The sequence below is a fragment of the Tenrec ecaudatus genome, chromosome 1, assembly GCF_050624435.1.
Source record: "Tenrec ecaudatus isolate mTenEca1 chromosome 1, mTenEca1.hap1, whole genome shotgun sequence".
Lineage (NCBI taxonomy): Eukaryota > Metazoa > Chordata > Mammalia > Afrosoricida > Tenrecidae > Tenrec > Tenrec ecaudatus.
In genome coordinates this window covers 63,353,340-63,361,841 of record NC_134530.1, presented here as the reverse complement: position 1 = coordinate 63,361,841, position 8,502 = coordinate 63,353,340, and the positions used below count along the sequence as shown (strand labels likewise).

The window sequence follows — 8,502 nt, the reverse complement described above, 5'->3', positions numbered from 1 at the left end:
TTTGTAACGACAGCTCTGCCTAGCAACACTTTAAAGAGACCTTTTGCAATAGATTTGCCCAGTGCCATACGCTGTTTCATTTCCTAACTGCTGCATCCACGGGCGCTGATTGTGGATGCAAGTAAGATGAAATCCTTGGCAACTTTAATCTCTAAGTCACTGCATCTACTCCCACGGCTTCAGTTGCCATTTCTCTCTTTCTGTTTTTCTTTCTTTCTTTCTTTCTCTCTTTCTTTTTCTGAAAGTTTTCTGAAATAGCAACTGAAAAAGTAGCTATTTCTGTGCAGATAAATCCTAAATTTCTATTTTTTCGTCCAGCTGTTCGCTTCCCTGCCACCATTCATTCTCTGACCTTCTCTGGGCCTCACGTAGCTCAGCCCGATGGGTTCCAGCACAGAGCTCCCTTGCTCTCGGGCTGCGGTTTGAGTCCAGCCAATGAGAAGAAGCAGACACTAGGGAGGTGGGAGAAGAAAGTGGTCAAGGTAGTTCTGTCCTCACTTCCAATAGTGGTTCTTTCCTTACAACTACAGTTCTTGTCAGGAACCCCTTTTCGGCAGCCCCAGATGGGCTCGGTCAACACCATTCCTTCTCCTTATCCCTTTAGGTCTAGGGGTGGTGACAGCTTCCTACTCTGGCTAGTCCTTTGACATCTCTTGAGAGTCCCTTCCTCTCCATCCCTTACCAGCGCTCTGGTTTAAGCCCACATTATTGATGGTCCCCTTTTCTTCCCATCCTGTCCCTTCCAAACCATGCTGTACATGGCAGGCTCCTATGGTCTGTTTAGGAGCTCTGGTGACACATTGAGCTGTTATCTACAAAGTCGGCAACTCAAGACCACCAGCCACTTCTCAGGACAAAGATGAGACTTTCCACTCCTGTAAACAGTTCCGGTCTCCGAAACCCACAGGGGCAGTTCTAACCTGTCCTGGAGGGTCCCCCTGAATAAGCAGCACTCAATAGCACTGAGTTTGGCTTGGGCTTGAAGGTTTATTTAAATGCAGCCAGAGAACATTACTCCTTTGTTTAAAACCTTTCTGTGACACATTACCTCTAAGTACACAAGGCACACAGGTTCCTTGTGGATGGGATGCTCTCTGCCTCCCAGCCTCCTCCCTCACAGTTCTGAACTCCCCTGCTTCCCTCCTCCCGCCCCAGTCCATGCCTTTGCCTGGTCTCTTCCATTTACCTGTGCTGTCTCACCCACCCCCTCCTCCTTTACGGTTTGGCAGAACTGACCACCCTGTTCATGGGTCATCTTTTTGAAGAGCCTTTCCAGCACTCTCCGCACAAGGGACAGCCTCCTCCTCGGTGACCGCAGGGGCCCAGAGCCCATTGCGGAGGGTGGACGGCAGGCGGTGACACAGTCACCGAGGGCCGGGGACACAGCCCTAAAGCTAGAGGGCAGGACTTGGCAGCGGCCTGGAGTTCAGCAGAGAGGCTGTCGCGGGCTCTGGCTCAGCCCCAGGCACGAGCGGAGGACTCTTCATCCAGGGCCCGCCCGGGAGTCAGCCCGAGGCGGGGCGGGGATCTCCTCGGGCTCCCTCCCCCGGCCGGGCGGGGAGGGACCTGTCCCGGCGATTTCTGTGCAGGGAGGGCCCACGACAGGCTTCCTGGCAGGGCGCGAGCTGCAGGGCAGCAAAGGTGGCCCCTTGACCCGGAGCTGCACGACCACCGACCTGTCGGTTCAGCCAGGGGACACCTCCCGCCCCCTATCCCCGAGGTACAGGCGGGGGGTTGGGGGGGGGAAGGGCGGCAGCCGTCGCGCCAAGGGGGAGTGAGGGGAGGCGGGGGGGGGGGCAGCCGGGAGCGCCCACCCAAGAGCTGGAGGCTCTTGGAAGGGGGCGGGAGGCGTGGGGGGTGGGGTGGGCGTGGAGTTGTGGCGCTTCCTTTGTCACCTCCCTTCCGGAGTCCTCTCTTGAAGTAGTCGCTTGGGGCTCTAGCACCTTCCATTGAAAAAGTTGGCAGCGGATTGAGCCAGGGGCCAGGGGGCTGCCACTGGCTTTCCGGCCCCAGGGACTTAGCTGGAGAAGCAGGTAATGCCATGCTTCCTCCCTCCTCTTGCCAATGTTGGCCCTATCTCCCACCATCACACATTACCCTTCACCCCCATCCCACCCCCTAAACACTTTCCCAATTTTTTTCCACTTTCAAATGGAGCAGCTCTTGGCCCTCCTTGGGGGAACTTCTGTCTCCCAGCTTCTAACTGCGGGGTGGCAGCTCCAAAGTTGTTTCCTCCTTCCTGGTATAAGGAGCAAAAGGGATTGGTTCTTTCACCCGCTAATTAGTCATTAGTTTATCATCATCCCTTGAACCTTAACTGATTCCCAGAAAGGTGGAGCCCAATGTCTGCCCTTACAGGGAAGACAGAAAATGGAAATGTATTCACCGGTTGTTCAATTGTCCTCTCTCTACCCCAGCTGATGTGGGTGGGCCTTGGCTCACTGGCAGGAGTTGAGTTGACACGCTGGCAAGCAGTGTGGGAGTAGGAAATCATTTAGGGGTCGTAGAGAAACTTAAAATTCATATCCCACCTCTCGTGTTAACTTCTGGAAGCTCGGTTTCCTTGTCTGTAAAATAGCATTGCTAGGAAGAAGGCCTGGGACAATGCCTATCAAGCACCAAGTTCACCGCCAAGCACATAGTCAAGAGCCTGAACCCACTGCCATCCAGGCGATTCCCACTCATAGCAACTGGAAAGAGCATTTGAGATTACATCTTTACTGGAGCAGGCAGCCTCATCGTACTCCCTAGGAGTGGCTGATGGGTTTGAACCACCAACTTTGAGGTTAGCAGCCAGTGCCTAGCCCACTGTGCTCTTAGGATTCCTTGCCAGGCACATAGTGGGTCCTCAGTAAGGGACTGCATTCTTCTTTAGCCCCCTTCCACCATGACCCCTCCTTCCTCAGCCCATCCCATGGACTGATAAGGATTTGTACCACACCCCTGGCCTTGAAAGGCTCAGACAGACTTGTAAACATGTAGGACTGGGCAGTGAAGGGGGAGGTGGTGAAGAGAGAGGGAGGCCATGGCTGGGGAGGGCTGGAGCTGCCGAGGGAAGGTGCCTGCAATGGCTTGTGGTAAGACAGCCCTTGCCAGGGCTGCTACCACAGGTTTGGAAGCTCTCCTGCTGTGTGTCTGAATTGGCACAGGTTCTCACACTGAGCCAGAGGTGGGAACTACCAGTTTCTGAGGTCAACTCTGCCTGACTCCCACTAATACTTTAAAAAACAACAACAACAACAACAGTTTTATTGGCACATAATCCATATATGATACAATTCAATAGTTCAATCATTTACTAACAGCTTTTAAATACATCATCTTGTTTAATCATAATCCTGTTATGAAACTATCATTTAAAAAATCATTTTATTGGGGGCTTGTACAATTCTTATCATAATCCATATATACATCCATTGTATTAAGCACATATGTAAATTTGTTGCCATCATCATCCTCAAAACATTTGCCTTCCACTTGAGCCCTTAATATCAGCTGCTAATTTCCCCCTCCCTCCCCACTCCCCCTACCTCATAAACCCTTCATAGTTCATAAATTGTTATTATTTTGTCATATATTACACTGTCCAACGTCTCCCCCTGCCCTCTTCTCTGCTGTCCATCCCCCAGGGAGGAGGCTATACGTAGATTCTTGTAATCAGTTCCCCCTTTCTACCCCACATTCCCTCCACCCTCCAGGCATCGTCACTCTCACCCCTGGTCCTGAAGGAGTCATCTGTTCTGGATTCCCTGTGTTTCCAGTTGCTATCTGTACCAATGTACATCCTGTGGTCTAGCCAGATTTATAAGGTAGAAAGAATTGGGATCATGATAGTGGGGGGGAGGAAGCATTTAAGAACTAGCTGAGTGGCTCATCTCCTCCCCACAACCCTTCAGTAAGGGGGTGTCCAGCTGGCTGCCGATGGGCTTTGAGTCTCCACTCTGCACTCACACATTTATAATGATATGATTTTTTGTTCCTTGATGCTTGATACCTAGTCCCTTCAACAGCTCGTGGTCACACAGGCTGGTGTGTTTCCTCCATGTGGGCCTTGCTACTTCTGAACTAGATGGCCACTTGTTTATCTTTGACCCTCCAAGACCCCAGACACAATATCTTTTGATAGCTGGGAACCATCAGCCTTCCTCACCACACTTACTTATGCACACATTTGTCTTCATTGATAGTATCAGGAAGGTGGGCACCCACTGATGTGATTTTTAGTTCTTTGATGTCTGATAACTGGTCCCTTATACACCTCGTGGTCAGACAGGCTGGTGTGCTTCTTCCATGTGGGCTTTGATGCCTCTTAGCTAGATAGCCGCTTGTTTATCTTCAAGCCTTCAAGGCCCCAGATACTATATCTTTTGATAGCCGGGCACCATCAGCTTTCTTCACCACATTTGCTTGTGCACCCATTTTCTTCAGCAATTATGTCGGGAAGGTGTGCATTCTGGAATGCCAATTTAATGGAACAAATTTTCTTGAAAATTATCATTCTTATGATCTCTGTTTTACAAATGAGGAAACAAAGATACAGAGTGGTTAAGGGACTGGTGCTCAGGTCCCATGACTAATAAGTACTGTATTAAGATTCCGATCTGCACCAGTTAGTCTCTAGACCCCCATTCTCTTTCTTTAACTCCCTGATGTTTTTAGAATTCTCTACCAGAAAGGCCAAAGATACCTCAGATCTCTTTCAACAAACTAGACACCAGCTGTTCATTTATTCATTCACACATCATTCATTCAATCAAGTATCCCTGTTTGGCCCATGAGGCAGCCAGGGATCATGTCTGTTGGTTCCTAATTGTAAAATTAGATCAGCACCTTATAAGAACCCTGGAACAGAGATGTTAGATGAATCCTTGGTGAGGAAATGAATCCAGCCCCCCCCCCAAAAGATTGACTCATCCCATGGGCTGGGTAATAGGAATTCAAAGTGAATAAAACCTAGTGCTAGTCTCAGGATGCTCGGCCTCACGGAAGAGACAGTTGCAATTCAGAGATGCCACTGGTTCCCTAGATATGAGCAGAGGTTGCCGAGAAAACTCCAGGGGGGCTCTTCGTTGATGTCTGCCAGATGCGCCAGTGTCTCCTCGGTGATAGCACAAGGCTCAATAAGGCTTTACAGAGGTGTGAAGGACAGACTTGCAGGCAGGTGTTAAGACGTCTCTAGGAGAACAAATTAGGGAGGGAAGGTGTCCCAGCAGAGGATGGAGCTCATGACAAGGTGCAGTGGAATTGGGGCTTGATTGGGACTCAGTATGGCTGGAGTGTAGGCAGGTGTAGACAGAGGAAAAGGCAGGAAAGGAGTACTTTATCCCATGGGCCCTAGGGTCCCAGTGAAGGGATTTAACAAAAGGAATGATAACCCCTGATGGGCAATTTCGAAGGGTGGCTGTTTCTAAGTAGGAGGCTTGATGACATCAAGGTTCCCAGGCCCTGACCAGCCTTTCTTTTTTAGCGTCTGGATCAGAAACATCTAAGGGTGTTCGAACTCGAAGGGCCTGATCTCTGAGTAGATTGCCCTCAGCTATGCGCTGGATCCCAGCTCATCTGTTCCTCTTAATACAAGTACTGGATGATTGTCATTTGTATAATTTGGAGCAAATCCAAGGTTATCCAGCTTGCTAATTTGTAGCCCCTTGTACTTTCTTTTTTTAAGGTTCAAATACATTTTATTTCTTCAATAATGCCATATGTTAATGCATATGTGGTGCATCAATTTAAAAGTTGATTTTGAAACAATTCAGTATTATACCACCAGCTGATTTGATTTCTAATCTCTCGATTCCTTTGGGGTGATTCTGCCAACAGGGGCCAGATTCCATTCGATTCCAATTTGTGTTGCTGTGTATGGCCAATCAGCAATACAGAAAATAGCTCCTCTAGCTAAAACAGCATTACCATATTTGTCATGGAAATCAGGTGCCCGTTTCGGGTGGCTGTGCCTTGCCATTGCTTGCTGAAGACTGCGCATTTGAAGACGACGTGGTGCGTTTTTGGCCAAGGGAAACGAGGGGAAGAAGCTCACGGGACGGAGGCACCTGCAGCCCTGGCTCTGAGAAATACCCCCCTGTACTTTCTTAAGTAGGAGAGAAGGGATGGGCTATAGAAAGAACACCAGGAATGACATGTCTCTGAAAGTGTCTGGGGAGGGTGTGTCCCATGGACCTATGGGCACATGACAAGGGAGGCTTTAGGGGTTTGGCGTCCAGTTCTTCCACTCCCATAGTTACTCTTTCCTCAAAGCATCCTGCTCGACGCATTCTTTAAGTTTCCTAAATCACATCTCTTATCCGTAGTACATTGGCCAGTGATGAAAGACAAAGTAAGGGGAAGGGAAGGGGGAGTGGGAGGGGATAAAGGGGAGCTGATATTGAGGAATTCAAGAAGAAAGAAAACGTTTTTGAAACTGGTTCTGGAAGCAATTGTACAATACTGCTTGAGGTGATTGAACTATGGAATGTTATGATATCTATAAGAGCTCCCAATAAAATGATAAAAAAAATAAAACCAAAAACAAAATAAGAGGAAAATTGGAGACTGCTGTGCTTCTGAAGAGGAGCCCTGGTGGGATAGTGGTTGGTAACGAGTTGGGCTACAAACTAAGGTCAGCGGTTCAAAACCACCAGCCACTCGGTGGGAGAAAGAGGAGATTTTCTACTGCGATGAAGAGCGACAGTCTCGGAAACCCAGAAGGGCAGTTCTCCCTGTCCTATATAGGTCGCTATGAGTCAGAGTTGACTTGATTGCAGTGAGTTTTCTGCTTCTGAAAGAGAGCCAGCAAAGAGAGCGGAGGTTAAACAAACAGGCAGGGGTAGTACCTTACTGTTAAAAAGAAAAACCAAACTCAATGGCCATCAAGTCGATGCCAACTCACGGGGCCCCTATAGGCCAGAATAGGACTCTCCTGTAAATTTCCAATCCTGTAGCTCTTTATGGGAATAGAAAACCCTGTCTTTGGTCCACAGAGCAGCTGGTGGATTTGAACTGCCAACCTTTTGTATCGCAGCCCAAAGTGTTTTTATTTAAAAACACTTGTTTAAAGTTTATTATGTACCAGGTGTAATTTTTAAGGACTTTGTAAAAATACATTAGTTCATTACTTTTATTTGTAGAAACTTACTAACCTCCGTTTAGGCTTAGTGGGTTCTACGTTGGGCTACTAACCATAAGGTTGGCAGTTAGAAACCCCCACCTGCTCCAAGGGGAAAGATGATGCTTTGTACTCCTGCAGAGAGCCACCGTCTCAGACAGCCACAGAGGCAGTTCGGTTCCGTCCTGTAGGGTTGCCAGGAACGGAATCCACTGGATGGCAGGACGTGCTCCAGCCGAGCTGCCTTTCACAGGAGAGGTTCGCAGGACAGGGAGCCATTTCCTAAGTTGCCCAAGTTCACAGAGCGATTTCGTGGTGAAATCAGGATATGAATGTAGGTGGCTTTCCTCTATGATTTGTGCTCTGCTCTATATTAAGCTCACAGCCTTAGCTATTTATCTATGCATTGTAAAATTAGAATCAAGATAAGATGGTTGTCATGGGATGCAAATGAATACATTTCTAGACGTTTTATTTTATTTTAATGGAACTGGAGTTCAGGGATAGAAAATCAGTCTGATCCAGCTGATGAGTTTGACAGTGAGGTTTGCTTTTGCCAATTGGATTATAAGGCAGACATTTTCTATAAACTGAACAAGCTAAAGCGACAGCTCCTCCATTCTGATGAAAATACATTTGAAGTGTGTCTCTGAAAAAGGTGATGTAAGACAGCTCGGTCTGCGGAACATTTTCCACTTGTGAAAAAGAAATTCCATTATTAACTTGGAAATGTGTGAAGGGAGACATGGTATTTTCAAAAATTTTATGAGGATTTATGAGCAGAAAATTGTGAAGATCTTTCATGGGACACACACACACACACACACACACACACACACACATAGACACACGTCATGTGTATGATGGTGAGAACCGAGAACCCAGTTGTGCTTACCTGAGGGGAAATGGCAGGTCCATCCGTGCCCAGGAAAACAGGGGCAGAATGGCAAATAGAACCATGGTTTAACAACCACTGTGATCTTGGTGCTTTTCCATTACTTCAAGGAGCCCTGGTGGCGCAGTGGTTACCTGCAAGGGCTGCTCACTGCAAGGCCAGCAGTTTGAACCCCCTAGTCTCTCCACAGGAGAGAGATAGGCTTTTTAGTTCAGTCAAGAGTTACAGCCTCGGAAACTCACCAGGGACATTTCTACCCTGCCCTATAGGGTTACTATGAGCTGGCATCAACGTGATGGCAGTGAGTTAGGTTTGCCCCCTCCCCGTTACTTCATACACCTCTCTGCCTTCCTTTATTCGTCCATTCTTTCTTTCCTCCTTTTGATGGTTCACTCAGCGAACATTTAGCTGAGCATCTAGCCTGTGCTAGGCACGTTTCTAGGTGCCGGGGAGCACAGACGGGGCTCACTGTGGGATGATTCCCCTTTGAGTGCTTATTCTAGTG

The 8,502-nt window shown here is 48.2% G+C and overlaps 1 protein-coding gene across 1 annotated transcript in view; it reads left to right on the top strand.

Annotated features, from left to right (window-relative positions):
- Positions 1-1,589: 1,589 nt before the first annotated feature.
- The window catches only part of RHBDL2 (rhomboid like 2), a 69,412-nt gene continuing 62,499 nt past the window's right edge, over positions 1,590-8,502 (top strand). The window contains exon 1 of the mRNA XM_075554195.1: positions 1,590-1,720. The gene's annotated coding sequence lies outside the window, so the exon portion shown is untranslated. The remainder of the gene's footprint in view (positions 1,721-8,502) is intronic.